This window comes from Oncorhynchus tshawytscha, linkage group LG05 (genome assembly GCF_018296145.1).
Source record: "Oncorhynchus tshawytscha isolate Ot180627B linkage group LG05, Otsh_v2.0, whole genome shotgun sequence".
Taxonomy (NCBI): Eukaryota; Metazoa; Chordata; class Actinopteri; order Salmoniformes; family Salmonidae; genus Oncorhynchus; species Oncorhynchus tshawytscha.
Genome location: NC_056433.1, coordinates 57,653,294 through 57,669,153, shown reverse-complemented (window position 1 = coordinate 57,669,153; position 15,860 = coordinate 57,653,294). Strand labels below are relative to the sequence as shown.

The 15,860-nt window shown below is 41.4% G+C and overlaps 6 non-coding genes across 6 annotated transcripts; all 6 read right to left on the bottom strand.

Moving 5' to 3' along the window:
• Nucleotides 1-280: 280 nt before the first annotated feature.
• trnag-gcc lies at nucleotides 281-351 on the bottom strand. Its single transcript has one exon. It is a non-coding gene; the product is annotated as a tRNA-Gly (tRNA).
• Nucleotides 352-3,756: 3,405 nt separating this feature from the next.
• Nucleotides 3,757-3,827, bottom strand: trnag-gcc. Its single transcript has one exon. It is a non-coding gene; the product is annotated as a tRNA-Gly (tRNA).
• Nucleotides 3,828-6,008: 2,181 nt separating this feature from the next.
• trnav-aac lies at nucleotides 6,009-6,081 on the bottom strand. Its single transcript has one exon. It is a non-coding gene; the product is annotated as a tRNA-Val (tRNA).
• Nucleotides 6,082-6,442: 361 nt separating this feature from the next.
• Nucleotides 6,443-6,514, bottom strand: trnad-guc. Its single transcript has one exon. It is a non-coding gene; the product is annotated as a tRNA-Asp (tRNA).
• Nucleotides 6,515-8,708: 2,194 nt separating this feature from the next.
• On the bottom strand, nucleotides 8,709-8,779 carry trnag-gcc. The gene has a single exon. It is a non-coding gene; the product is annotated as a tRNA-Gly (tRNA).
• Nucleotides 8,780-12,134: 3,355 nt separating this feature from the next.
• trnag-gcc lies at nucleotides 12,135-12,205 on the bottom strand. The gene has a single exon. It is a non-coding gene; the product is annotated as a tRNA-Gly (tRNA).
• Nucleotides 12,206-15,860: the final 3,655 nt, after the last annotated feature.

Here is a 15,860-nt window from a genome sequence, read left to right as displayed (position 1 = left end):
TTTCTATAGAGGAAGCCAAGCTTTCCGTTTACAAAGTTCGTCGAAATGCATTTTAAAAGACAGTTTATCATCCAACCATACCCCTAAATTGTTATATGCAGAGACCTGATTAATTTGAGAACCATCTAAGCTCGTAAATGCAAGTGTATTTTCAACCAACTTTTTGAACCTATTAAAAATCTGTTTTGCCCCATAGTTGCGCACGTGTCAGTTTTGTTGTTCACCACCCAACTCTCCTATAAACCAAAATAACATGGGTGACCGAAGCAAAACATATTAATGCATTGGCCGGGAATCGAACCCGGGCCTCCCGCGTGGCAGGCGAGAATTCTACCACTGAACCACCAATGCTTATTTTTGTATAAAAATCAAGTTGTATAAATAGTTCTATACAACGGTCATTTATGTATGGCAGCAGTTCTTTTTGGTAAGAATACATGAAATACGGTACTCATCATTTCCATCTCAATTGGACAACTGGAGAAAGATTAGAAATCAATAAAAACATCACTAGTATGACCACCAGGTGGCGCTCTAGCTCGAAGAAATGGCCTAAACCTGGGAGGCCAAAATAACTTCTCCACAAAACTGTTGCCACCACATCCATGACGTGGAGATTGCGCTACAGAGATGCAAGCTTTCCAATCATGCAATTTCGAAAAAAATGTGTCTCCATAAAATGCTCAATCAAAACAACAGATAGATACAAAGTGACTGGGCTAATCGCAAGTGTATCCAATGGTTTAAATAAAACACCCTAATTATCGTTTTTGCATGTGATGGGTTGTAATTATACACGGAGGTACAGAGCCTTCAGAAAGTATTCACACCCAATTGACTACATTCTGTTGTGTTACAGCCATGGGGTGAAAGTAAGCTCATATGGTCCAATATGGTGTCCCCGAAATAAATAGTGGGGGTATGCCGTACTGGTAAAACATGAGTTTATCACAATAATTAAAACTAAAATGTCAAGAAAGCTGTTGGCTATTACACCAATTGTTATCATGTCAGGCATGAAAAATGAACGAATGGACTTGAAAACTGGTGGAACCTATGCTCAACAATGCGATGTGGTTAAGACGAACACACTGACATTCTGCCAAGGCTGAGATGAGTGGCCAACAGAGATAAGCAGACAACAGTTGGACGCATAAATACTGCCCTAATGACAATCGCAAAATGTCATTACACTTTTTGGTGTTTTGTGTAACAGATGTCTCTTTTAGAGGTCAACCGATTAATTAGAGCCGATTTCAAGTTTTCATAACAATCGGTCATCTGCATTTTTGGACACCGATTACATTGCATTCCACGAGGAAACTGCGTGGCAGGCTGACCACCTGTTGCACGAGTGCAGCAAGGAGCCAAGGTAAGTTGCTAGCTAGCATGAAATGTATCTTATAAAAAACAATCAATCTTCACATAATCACTAGTTAACTACACATGGTTGATGATATTACTAGGTTAACTAGCTTAGCCTGCTTTGCATAAATCAATGCAGTGCCTGTTAATTTATCATCGAATCACAGCCTACTTCGCCAAACGGGGGATGATTTAACAAAAGCACATTGTGAAAGAAGCACAATCGTTGCACGAATGTACCTAACCATCAATATCAATGCCTTTCTTAAAATCAATACACAGAAGTATATATTTTAAACCTGCATATTTAGCAGGCAATATTAACTTGGGAAATTGTGTCACTTCTCTCGTGTTCATTGCACGCAGAGTCAGGGTATATGCAACAGTTTGGGCCACCTGGCTCGTTGCGAACTTATTCGTCCGAATTTGACATAATAATGACATAACATTGAAGGTTGTGCAATGTAACAACAATATTTAGACTTAGGGTTGCCGCCCATTCGATAAAATACGGAACGTTTCCGTTTTTGACTGAAATAATAAACGTTTTGTTTTCGAAATGATAGCTTCCGGATTTAACCATATTAATGATCAACGGCTCGTATCTCTGTGTTTATTATATTATAATTAAGTCTATGATTTGAAAGAGCGGTCTGACTGAGCGGTGGTAGGCGGCAGCAGGCTCGTAAGCATTCATTCAAACTTTACTGCATGTGCCCCACAGCGCTGTTTATGATTTCAAGCCTATCAACTCCTGAGATTAGGCTGGCAATACTAAAGTGCCTATTAGAACATCCAATAGTCAAAGGTTTATGAAATGCAAATGTTATAGAGAGAAATAGTCGATGCACCATCTGGAGAAGGTCTGTATGGAAGAGTGGGCCAAAATCCCTGCTGCAGTGTGCGCAAACTGATCAAGAACTACAGGAAACGTATGATCTCTGTAATTGCGAACAAAGGTTTCAAATATTAGGTTCTGCTTTTCTGATGTATCAAATACATGCAATAAAATGCAAATTAATTACTTAAAAATCATACAATGTGATTTTCTGGATTTTTGTTTTAGATTCCGCCTCTCACAGTTGAAGTGTACCCATGATAAAAATTACAGACCTCTACATGCTTTGTAAATTGGAAAACCTGCAAAATCGGCAGTGTATCAAAGACCTGTTCTCCCCACTGTATACACACACACACATTATTATTTTTTAAACCTTTTTAAAAACAGGAAGTCACCATTAAGACCAGGATATTTTTCGCAAGGGAGCCCTGCACATACAATTCATACACAAAATCTAATTCAAACAAAAATAAAGCACAACAATCAAGAAAAACAGAAACATTCCTCAGCAAATAGTTCCCCAATCAATATTTTAAAATTGCCTGAGCGGCATCAAAGCGTCCACTTGCAGTTTATTTTGCAGTTGGTTCCAGAAATGAGGTGCATTAAAACTAAAAGCGGATTTACCTAATTCAGTGGAAACCCAACCCTGTGAGTGAGTTGTAAACTTGTGTAGTATATAATGCATGTGTACTGTTCTCCTTAAAGCCAATCATGATGTGTAATGATCATATTCTACATTTTCTCTTGATCATGACAACCAATTACTGATGCGCATAACAAACACAAATGTCCATCCAAGTAATGGTGAGGTTTCAGGTATATCGATTAAAAATCAACATTGAAAATGTTAGGGCATACAGCTGTTGGCAATTACAAACTCCTTCTGCAGCTGGATAAAAACCAGTGTTCCTTTGTTAGGAGAGAGCTTCTTGGATGTCCTGTGTTGGTTGTTCCTCAGAGACGGAATTGTTGAACTTATTTTGTAGTTGCTACTTCTGAGGTATGTGTGTGCGCAAATAGGACTTAGTGGTTTTGATTATTGAAATTGTTCACTTTAAGTTTATATTATTCTGTTTCATTTGTTCCCAGGGGGGGAAGGGGAAGGCACCTTGGGAGTGCTTAGGCAAGAGGCATGCTGGCATACATATACCCGTAGTATGTACTCTGTCTATGCACACTAGGTAAGAACTGGGCGGACCACACCCTGTAGTTTGGTTAGCGCGCCAGGTGGCGTTAAGGTTAGGTAAGTAGTTGGTAGGTAAGGACTCTAACTTCTACTTTCTTTGCTTTGGTTCCATCCAGCCCCTTTTCCCCACCGCACCTACAATCACATACCTCTTTTACTCCATGGAGTTGTGTGTGTAGCAGGGTGTTGTTGCGTTCCCTCCTCCAAGAAGCGTGCGTAACAATTGTAGACAAAGTATAGTTTACATGTCAACAATCTTAGCCAACCTTGTCTGTTTCGCCCCATAGTTGCGCACGTGTCGGTTTTGTTGCTAAACAACCAACCTACAAATAACATTGGTAACCGAAGCAAAACATGTTGATGCATTGGCCGGGAATCGAACCCGGGCCTCCCGCGTGGCAGGCGAGAATTCTACCACTGAACCACCAATGCTTATTCCTACATCAAAATCTAAAATCTAGGTAAATAGTTCTACAAAACAGTCATTTAATCAAATTATCGTTTTTGCATGTGATGGGTTGTAATTATACACGGAGGTACAGAGCCTTCAGAAAGCCTTCACACCCAATTGACTACATGCTGTTGTGTTACAGCCATGGGGTGAAAGTAAGCTCATATGGTGTCCCCGAAATAAATAGTGGGGGTATGCCGTACTGGTAAAACATGAGTTTATCACAATAATTAAAACTAAAATGTCAAGAAAGCTGTTGGCTATTACACCAATTGTTATCATGTCAGGCATGAAAAATGAGCGAATGGACTTGAAAAAAATCGAAATATCAAGTGTTACTTTTTTATATGCAGTAAAAAAGATAACTAAAATTCAAGCAATTTCATTTTCCATACATACACATGGTTAGCAGATGTTAATGTGAGTGTAGCGAAATGCTTGTGCTTCTAGTTCCGACCATGCAGTAATATCTAACAAGTAATCTAACCTAACAATTTCACAACAACTACCTACCTTATACACACAAGTGTAAAGGAATGAATAAGAATATGTACATAAAAATCTATGAGTGATGGCCTAACGGCATAGGCAAGATGCAGTAGATGGTATGGAGTTCAGTATATACATATGAGATGAGTAATGTAGGGTATGTAAACATTATATAAAGTGGCATTGTTTAAAGTGGCTAGTGATACATTTACTACATCGATTTTTCCATTATTAAAGTGGCTAGAGTTGAGTCAGTATGTTGGCAGCAGCCACTCAATGTTAGTGATGGCTGTTTAACAGTCTGATGGCCTTGAGATGGAAGCTGCTTTTCAGTCTCTCGGTCCCCGCTTTGATGCACCTGTACTGACCTCGCCTTCTGGATGATAGCGAGGTGAACAGGCAGTGGCTCGGGTGGTTGTTGTCCTTGATTATCTTTTTGGCCTTCCTGTGACATCGGGTGGTGTAGGTGTCCTGGAGGGCAGGTAGTTTGCCCCCGGTGAAGCGTTGTGCAGACCTCACTACCCCCTGGAGAGCCTTACAGTTGTGGGTGGAGCAGTTGCCGTAACAGGCGATGATACAGCCTGACAGGATGCTCCCGATTGTGCATCTGTAAAAGTTTGTGAGTGTTTTTGGTGACAAGCCAAATTTCTTCAGCCTCCTGAGGTTGAAGAGGCGCTGCTGCGCCTTCTTCACCACGCTGTCTGTGTGGGTGGACCATTTCAGTTTGTCCGTGATGTGTACGCCGAGGAACTTCAAACTTTCCACCCTCTCCACTACTGTCCCGTCGATGTGGATAGGGGGCTGCTCCCTCTGCTGTTTCCTGAAGTCCACGATCATCTCCTTTGTTTTGTTGACATTTAGTGTGAGGTTATTTTCCTGACACCACACTCTGAGGGCCCTCACCTCCTCCCTGTAGGCCGTCTCATCGTTGTTGGTAATCAAGCCTACCACTGTAGTGTCGTCTGCAAACTTGATTATTGAGTTGGAGGCGTGCATGGCCACGCAGTCATGGATGAACAGGGAGTACAGGAGAGGGCTGAGAACGCACCCTTGTGGGGCCCCAGTGTTGAGGATCAGCGGATTGGAGATGTTGTTACCTACCCATCACCACCTGGGGGCGGCCCGTCAGGAAGTCCAGGACTCAGTTGCACAGGGTGGGGTCGAGACCCAGGGTAGACCTATAGGGGCGGTAAGCAAATTGGAGTGGGTCTAGGGTGTCAGGTAGGGTGGAGGTAATATGGTCCTTCACTAGTTTCTCAAAGCACTTCATGATGACGGAAGTGAGTGCTACGGGGCGGTAGTCATTTAGCTCAGTTACCTTAGCTTTCTTTTGAACAGGAACAATGGTGGCCCTCTTGAAGCATGTGGGAACAGCAGACTGGGATAAGGATTGATTATGTCTGTAAACACACCAGCCAGCTGGTGACATCACAATGACAAAAAGTTTTCCTACCATTTTTTTTGCCTCCTTTAGAAATGTAATTGTATTTCCAAGCTACTATAATGCACTTTTGACTAAATCTTTATCAACACCAATTGATAAATGCATTGAGTATAACGTTCAGTCCGGAGTCAGTGTCCCAAACAATGTTCAAAACAATATTGTATTTATTTGTTTGTTTATTTTCAGACATTTGCCATAAATGAACACTACAATTTACTTTTTGAAAATGTGTTTCCGCCCGGTCTCGAACCGGGGACCTTTCGCGTGTTAGGCGAACGTGATAACCACTACACTACGGAAACTGAACACATTCAGCAGAAGTACTCAAAATAAACCAACTGCATATTAACTTAACCTATAGCATACAGTAGCTTCTACTTCTACTTTTAAACGTCACGATTAAGACCAGGGTCTCTCGCAAGGGAGCCCTGCACGTTCAATTCATACACCAAATCCAAATACAAACAAAAATAAAGCACAACAATCAAGAAAAACAGAAACATTCCTCAGCAAATAGTTCCCCAATCAAGATTTTAACATTGCAGAGCGTCAAATTGCACTGCATTTTGCAGGTTCCAGCAATAAGGTGCATTTAAACTAAAAGCGGAATAACCTAATTCAAAATCAACATTGAAAAAGCCTCAAACTATAAAAAAAAAAATCCTCCCCGTCGGGGAATTGAACCCCGGTCTCCCGCGTGACAGGCGGGGATACTGACCACTATACTAACGAGGACTACACATATAATATCACAATGGTGATCATATAACTGATCACCGTATTATCATTTTCGCATGTGATGCGTTGTAAAGAGGTACAGTGCCTTCAGAAAGCATTCACACGCCATTATATTGTGTTACAACCAGGGGTGAAAGTAAGCTCATATGGTCCAGTACGGTGTCCAAAATAAATAGCGGGGGTATGCAGTACCATTAAAACATATAAGATCACAATGGTGATTATATAACTGATCACCGTATTATCACTTGAAAATGGGTGGAACCTATGCTCCAAAATGCAATGTGGTTAGATGAAAATACTGCAATTATTTGCCAACACAGAGATACGCAGACAACAGTGGACGAAAAAATTCTGGCCTGATGACTTTTTGACGTTTTGGTAACATATGTCTCTTTCCATTCACCACCCACAGGGAGGTGATTAGTCCCAGGGTCCTTAGCTTAGTGATGAGCTTTGTGGGCACTATGGTGTTGAATGCTGAGCTGTAGTCAATGAAAAGCATTCTCACATAGGTGTTCCTTTTGTCCAGGTGAGAAAGGGCAGTGTGGAGTGAGATTGAGGTTGCGTCATCTGTGGATCTGTTGGGGCGGTATGCGAATTGGAGTGGGTCTAGGTTTTCCGCAATTATGGTGTTGATGTGAACCATGACCAGCCTTTCAAAGCACTTCATGGCTACTGACATGAGTGCTTACGGGGTGGTAATAATTTAGGCAGGTTACCTTCGCTTTCTTGGGCACAGGGACTATGGTGGTTTGTTTGAAACATGTAGGTATTACAGACTGGGTCAGGGAGAGGTTGAAAATGTCAGTGAAGACACTTTCCAGTTGGTCTGCGCATGCTTTGAGTACACGTCCTGGTAATCCGTCTGGCCCCGCATTTTTTTTCATGTTGACCTGTTTAACCTCTCTAGGATATGTGGGACGCTCCCACCTGGCCAACATCCAGTGAGATTGCAGAGCACCAAATTCATATTCAGAAATAGTCATTATAAAAATTCAGAAAAGATACAACTATTTTACATAGGTTTAAAGATGAACTTCTTGTGTATCCAACCACGGTGTCAGATTTAAAAAATGCTTTACGGCGAAAGCATACTTACAATTATTTGAGAACATAGCCCAGCAGACAAATCATTACAAACAGTAACCAGCCAAGTAGAAGAGTTACACAAGTCAGAAATAGAGATCAAATTAATCACTTACCTTTGATGATCTTCATATGGTTGCACTCAGAAGACATTCATTTATTCAATAAATGTTCCTTTTGTTCGATAAAGTCTCTCTTTATATCCAAAAACCTCAGCTTTGTTAGCGCGTTTTCTTCAGTAATCCACAGGCTCAAACGCATTCACAACAGGCAGACAAAAAATCCAAATTGTATCCGTAAAGTTCATAGAGACATGTCAAACGATTTATATATTCAATCCTCTGGTTGTTTTTAGCCTAAATAATCGATAATATTTCAACCGGACAATAACATCGTCAATAGAAAAGGTAAACAAGAAAGGCAATCTCTTGGTCACGCACATGAAAAAGCTCTGTGACACTTTAGGGACCAGTCATTCAGACTGCTCTTACTCCCTCATTTTTCAGAATACAAGCCTAAAACTATTTCCAAATGCTGCCCCCTACCCTAGAGAGTTAAAGGTCTTGCTCATGTAACAGTATAGACAGTATAAACATACTACAAGAAGTGGTAGAGGGAAGAACAGATAATAACAAATTACATGGATTCGCTGACAACGTAACGAAAATGATGCGCATCTTTCAAAGGGGCAGAAGTCAGTATGTTGTTGTGATTCTGGGTGGTCAGATAACTAGCAACAATGACAAGAACCTGTCATGTAGGGAATAGTAGATGTCTCATTTCAGCTTGTTTTTATCTTGTTCTTGATACCATGTCTTGTTTTGAGGTATTATAACTGATGTCACGTCTATGTTAATATGGCAAAAATTCACTAGCTAGCTAACCAACAACTGTAACAATATATTTGAGAGACAACAAGTGCTCATTGTGCAAATGTATTTGTTTTCAATAAACATTGGAGACAAAATATAGTTTACATGTCACCAATCTAAGCCAAACTTGTCTGTTGTGCCCCACAGTTACGCACGTGTCGGTTTTGCTGTTTAACCAACAACCCTTCTATTAACCAAAATAACAAAATAACATGGGCAAAACAATTTAATGCATTGGCCGGGAATCGAACCCGGGCCTCCCGCGTGGCAGGCGAGAATTCTACCACTGAACCACCAATGCTTGGTGATAGGTAAAAATCTAGATCTATACATCCATATGTGGTAATAGATTAAACATTTAGATATATAAATGTATTTATTTATTTTTATTCCACTTTTATTTAACAAGGTAGGCAAGTTGAGAACAAGTTCTCATTTACAAATGATAAAGCAAAGCAATTTGACACATACAACAACACAGAGTCACACATGGAGTAAAACAAACATACAGTCAATAATACAGTAGAAAAATAAGTCTATATACAATGTGAGCAAGTGAGGTGAGATAAGGGAGGTAAAGGCAAAAAAAGGCCATGGTGGCGAAGTAAATACAATATAGCAAGTAAAACACTGGAATTGTTGATTTGCAGTGGAAGTATGTGCAAAGTAGAGATATAAATAATGGGGTGCAAAGGAGCAAAATAAATAAATACAGTAGGGAAAGAGGTAGTTGTTTGGGCTAAATTATAGATGGGCTATGTACAGGTGCAGTAATCTGTGAGCTGCTCTGACAGCTGGTGCTTAAAGCTAGTGAGGGAGATAAGTGTTTCCAGTTTCAGAGATTTTTGTAGTTTGTTCCAGTCATTGGCAGCAGAGAACTGGAAGGAGAGGCGGCCAAAGGAAGAATTGGTTTTGGTGGTGACCAGAGAGATATACCTGCTGGAGCGCATGCTTCAGGTGGGTGCTGCTATGGTGACCAGTGAGCTGAGATAAGGGGGGACTTTACCTAGTAGGGTCTTGTAGATGACTTGGAGCCAGTGGGTTTGGCGACGAGTATGAAGCGAGGGCCAGCCATCGAGAGCGTACAGGTCACAGTGGTGGGTAGTATATGGGGCTTTGGTGACAAAACAGATGGCACTGTGATAGACTGCATCCAATTTATTGAGTAGGGTATTGGAGGCTATTTTGTAAATGACATCACCTGAAATCGAGGATTGGTAGGATGGTCAGTTTTACAAGGGTATGTTTGGCAGCATGAGTGAAGGATGCTTTGTTGTGAAATAGGAAGCCAATTCTAGATTTAACTTTGGATTGGAGATGTTTGATGCGAGTCTGGAAGGAGAGTTTACAGTCTACAGCAGCGATCGGTTGAAGAGCATGCATTTAGTTTTACTTGTATTTAAGAGCAATTGGAGGCCACGGAAGGAGAGTTGTATGGCATTGAGGCTTGCCTGGAGGGTTGTTAACACAGTGTCCAAAGGGCCAGAAGTATACAGAATGGTGTCGTCTGCGTACAGGTGGATCAGAGACTCACCAGTAGCAAGAGCGACATCATTGATGAATACAGAGAAGAGAGTCGGTCCAAGAATTGAACCCTGTGGCACCCCCATAATGTAATCTAACATATATTGACTCGTGTGAATTACAGGTGTGAACGTTTAATTTAAAAAATATATTTTTTACCAAATTAAAATCAAATCAAATGTATTTATATAGCCCTTTGTACATCAGCTGATATCTCAAAGTGCTGTACAGAAACCCAGCCTAAAACCCCAAACAGCAAGCAATGCAGGTGTAGAAGCACAGTGGCTAGGTAAAACTCCCTAGAAAGGCCAAGTATAGCCCACAAAGATCTCCGCCACGTCACAACCCAAGGGGGGTTGTGATCTCCGCCACGTCAGTGACTCAACCCACTCAAGTAACGCACCCCTTCAAGTGACGCACCCCTCCTAGGGACGGCATAAAAGAGCACCAGTAAGCCAGTGATTCAGCCCCTGTAATAGGGTTAGAGGCAGAGAATCCCAGTAGAGAGAGGGGAACCGGACAGGCAGAGACAGCAAGGGCGTTTCGTTGCTCCAGAGCCTTTCCGTTCACCTTCACACTCCTGGGCCAGACTATAATCAAGAATATGACCCACTGAAAAGATGAGTCTTCAGTAAAGACTTAAAGGTTGAGACCGAGTTTGCGTCTCTCACATGGGTAGGCAGACCATTCCATAAAAATGGAGCTCTATAGGAGAAAGCCCTGCCTCCAGCTGTTTGCTTAGAAATTCTAGGGACAATTAGGAGGCCAGCGTCTTGTGACCGTAGAGTACGTGTAGATATGTATGCCAGGACCAAATCAGAAAGATAGGTAGGAGCAAGCCCATGTAATGCTTTTGTAGGTTAGCAGTAAAACCTTGAAATCCACCCTTGCCTTGACAGGAAGCCAGTGTAGGGAGGCTAGCACTGGAGTAATATGATCACATTCTTTGGTTCTAGTCAGGATTCTAGCAGCCGTATTTAGCACTAACTGAAGTTTATTTAGTGCTTTATCCTTGTAGCTTTAAAGTAGAGCATTGCAGTAGTTTAACCTAGAAGTAACAAAAGCATTGATTCATTTTTCTGAATCATTTTTGGACAGAAAGTTTCTGATTTTTGCAATGTTATGTAGATGGAAAAAATCTGTCCTTGAAACAGTCTTGATATGTTCGCCAAAAGAGAGATCAGGGTCCAGAGTAATGCCGAGGTCCTTCACAGTTTTATTTGAGACGACTATACAACCATCAAGATTAATTGTCAGATTCAACAGAAGATCTCTTTGTTTCTTGGGACCTAGAACAAACTCTCACTGTTTTGTCCGAGAAAGTTTGCAGCCATCCACTTCCTTATGTCTGAAACACAGGCTTCTAGCGAGGGCATTTTGGGGCTTCATCATGTTTCATTGAAATGTACAGCTGTGTGTCATCCGCATAGCAGTGAATGTTAACATTATGTTTTCAAATGACATCCCCCAGAGGTAAAATATATAGTGAAAACAATAGTGGTCCTAAAACGGAACCTTGGGACAGCAAGGAGTCATCATGTCAGGTAGTCCTGGGGCATGGTCCTAGGGCTCAGGTCAGTTGAAACTGGAGCAGCAGCACAGCCAGGTGGACTGGGGACAGCAAGGAGTCATCATGTCAGGTAGTCCTGGGGCATGGTCCTAGGGCTCAGGTCCTCCGAGAGAGAGATAGAAAGAGAGAAGGAGAGAAGGAGAGAATTAGAGAACGCACACTTAGATTCACACAGGACACCGAATAGGACAGGAGAAGTACTCCAGATATAACAAACTGACCCTAGCCCCCTGACACATAAACTACTGCAGCATAAATACTGGAGGCTGAGAAAGGAGGGGTCAGGAGACACTGTGGCCCCATCCGAGGACACCCCCGGACAGGGCCAAACAGGAAGGATATAACCCCACCCACTTTGCCAACAAAACTTGGATTAAGTCAAGGGGTTTGAATACTTTCTGAACATATATCGCCAATATACCACGGCTAAGGGTTGTGTCCAGGCACTCCGCATTGCATCGTGCCAAAGAGCAGCCCTTAGCCGTGGTATATTGGCCATATACCACACTTCCTCGGGCCTCATTGCTTAAACAACATAGGTGACCGAAGCAAAACATGTCAATGCATTGGCCGGGAATCGAACCCGGGCCTCCCGCGTGGCAGGCGAGAATTCTACCACTGAACCACCAATGCTTATTGACACATGAAAATCTAGTTTTAGGTAAGAATACATGCAGGAATGGATGCAAAAGGCCCAAAAAGGTGACGTTTTTTTTGCACTGCTCGGGGGAAATGCAGGTTTTAACAAATTAAACAACAAAGAATATGATCTACAGTCTCCGTGTGTAAAATAAAGTGGTTAATGTGAACCTAACTCACAGCAAAAAAATGTAAAGGAAGCAATCCAATGGTATTTGTTACCTACACTTCACTGCAAATTACACAAGTCTTAAGAAGAAAAAAAACAATACACTAATATTGCAGTTAGCCATGACAACCTTTAATAATAGAACACTTGTGACCACACACATCTAAATATTGTACTTGAGAAAAAAAAATCTTAAGTTGAAATACAATGAAACAAGCAGGCATTCTATTTTTGCTCTATTATAGTGGCCACTATAGTAGACATCGATCAAGTGCACAAGGCTACATGTGTGCAAAAATAATGTTCACTGAGTAAAACATTTCAATAATCCCCACTCACTCACACACAAGTGTTACTATCAAGTTCAACACAACTAAAGCAACATCTTTGGGCTACACTGCACATTATTACATTGAACACTTTCTGCCTGTGGACATCGGTTCTACAATGTGCCAGCAGAGCATGATAGATACCCTTTTTTGGCAATAATTGATCTCTTTCAGGCAGAGAGTACACCTGGCATACCTCTTTTTATCCATTGTATTGAAAAAGTGAGAAATAGAGAAAGCGTGTGGTGTTCTTTTCACCTCTACAGTGGCATCCAGCTTAAGCAAGGTGTAACCGAAGTGAAATGGCTAGCTAGTTAGCGCACGCTAATAGCGTTTCAAATGTCACTCTCTCTGAGCCTGTGGTTGTTTCCCTTGCTCTGCATGGGTAACGTTGCTTCGAGGGTTGCTGTTGTCGTTGTGTTCCTGGTTTGAGCCCAGGGAGGAGGGAGGAGAGGGATGGAAGCTATACTGTTACACTGGCAATACTAAAGTGCCTATAAGAACATCCAATAGTCAAAGGTTAATGAAATACAAATGGTATAGAGGGAAATAGTCCTATAATTCCAATAATAACTACAACCTAAAACATCTTACCTGGGAATATTGAAGACTCAAGTTAAAAGGAACCACCAGCTTTCATATGTTCTCATGTTCTGAGCAAGGAACTTAAACGTTAGCTTTCTTACATAGCACATATTGCACTTTTACTTTCTTCTCCAACACTTTGTTTTTGCATTATTTAAACTAAATTGAACATGTTTCATTATTTATTTGAGGCTAAATTGAATTTATTCATGTATTATATTAAGTTGTACTGCAGCGCCAGCTGTGCAATCAGAGACTGGGTTCGCGCCCAGGCTCTGTCGTAACCGGCAGTGACCGGGAGGTCCGTGGGGTGATGCACAATTGGCCTAGCGTCGCCCGGGTTAGCGAGGGCTTGGCCGGTAGGGATGTCCTTGTCTCATCGCGCACCAGCGACTCCTGTGGTGGGCCGGGCGCAGTGCACGCTAACCAAGGTTGCCAGGTGCACGGTGTTTCCTCCGGGTTGGATGCGCACTGTGTTAAGAAGCAGTGCGGCTTGGTTGGGTTGTGTATCGGAGGACGCATGATTTTCAACCTTCGTCTCTCCCGAGCCCGTACGGGAGTTGTAGCGATGAGACAAGATAGTAGCTACTAAAAAAACAATTGGATACCACGAAATTGGGGAGAAAAAGGGGTCAAAATTCAAAACAAAAAAAAAGTGTTACTTCAGTATTGTTGTAATTGTCACTATAACATTTTTTTTTTAAATCGGCCGATTAATCGGTATCGGCTTTTTTGGTCCTCCAGTAAGCGTTATCGGCGTTGAAAAATCATAATCGGTCGACCTCTAGAAAGTACCTTTCTAAATCATGCAACATTTAAATAATAAAATGCTCAATCCAAACAAAACAACAGATAGATACTTGCGACTAGCCCCAGTAACTTCATATCCATTCAGTGTCACTGTCAAAAGCGATTGTTGATTTTGATATTGGTGAAGCCAAGTTTTTCCTCACACTCCACAGAATGACTGATGTTTTAGTCTCGATAAGATTTACACAATCTTTAGTCCAGTTTGCATTGGGAACGTTTGTGTAGTGTTTGTGTAGGCGGTCATTATTTGATATGCAAAATACATTTTAATCCTCGAATCAGCTCTGCACACGTTGGCCTTCTGTGCCCTAGGGCGAGGTTGCGCGCCAGCTAGGTTTACATTCAGATTATAATTTATTATTTACTTTACTGTATAATAAATGTTCAACCTTTGATATCTAACTCGTTGACTAATCCAATATAGGGGTCCAATTTCTCAAAAAACTGTTGGCACCCCATCCATGACATGCGCACATGCACACTCGTTGCAGAGAACAGCCTTTGCATTGAGAAACTGTGTAGGAAACTGTGTAGGCATTATTAATGTTTATTTCTAGTTTTATTTTATATGCAAGACAGATTCTAATAATGGTATCAGGTCTGCACATTTTGGCCTTCTATGCGCACATGAGCGTGTGCGCCTGGCCTTCTATGCTCATGTGAGGCTGAGCGACTGCTTTGCAGGCTCACATTTGGACTAATATAATGTATAGTTAAAATAAATTATTAATCAATTGATATCTAAATGACCTAAACCATTATCTGAGCGTCATGAATCAATGTGCCTGTCTAGCTCAGGCCAAGCATGCATATGGCCTCAGAACATCAGGCAAATCCAGTCAATTATAGACATTTTCAAAAACCTAACTTTTCAAAATCTTACATGGACTTTGCTTGGTGTAAAGTGGTCATTCTTGTATCAATTATAGATTTAATGTATTTCCAACTCACCATGGATCAAATGATGGCAATCCATATTTCTGGTGAAGGTGCATGTGCCTTTTTTTGATAATGCTCCAGAAAAGAGCGCATGGCGCAGCAATCCATTATATATCTAAATCTTTTTTCTACTTAATTACAAAAAATAATTTCCATGCATATACAGTATTTTAAAGAGTAATGTCCACTCACAGATCCTCGACGACGAACTGTTAGTAAGACAACTATGGCCAGTATCTGACTGTCTATGACATCATATGATCAATGCGTCTGATTGGATTATTTGGATATTGCATTGGCAAGAAAAATAGTAGCGTATGGCTCATTTCCTTCTCAAATTGTAGATCTTTAACTGTATGTACCTGGTAAGGTCAGTACATTCTTATTATGAGTAAATATAAACTCAGCAAAAAAAGAAAAATCCTCTCACTGTCAGCTGCATTAATTTTCAGCAAAATTAACGTGTAAATAGTTGTATGAACATAACAAGATTCAACAACTGAGACATAAACTGAACAAGTTCCACAGACATGTGACTAACCAAAATTGAATAATGTGTCCCTGAACAAAGGGGGGTCAAAATCAAAAGTAACATTCAGTATATGGTGTGGCCACCAGCTGCATTAAGTACTGCAGTGCATCTCTTCCTCATGGACTGCACCAGATTTGCCAGTTCTTGCTGTGAGATGTTACCCCATTCTTCCACTAAGGCACCTGCAAGTTCCCGGTCATTTCTGGGGGGAATGGCTCTAGCTCTCACCCTCCGATCCCACAGGTCCCAGACGTGCTCAATGGGATTGAGATCCGGGATCTTCGC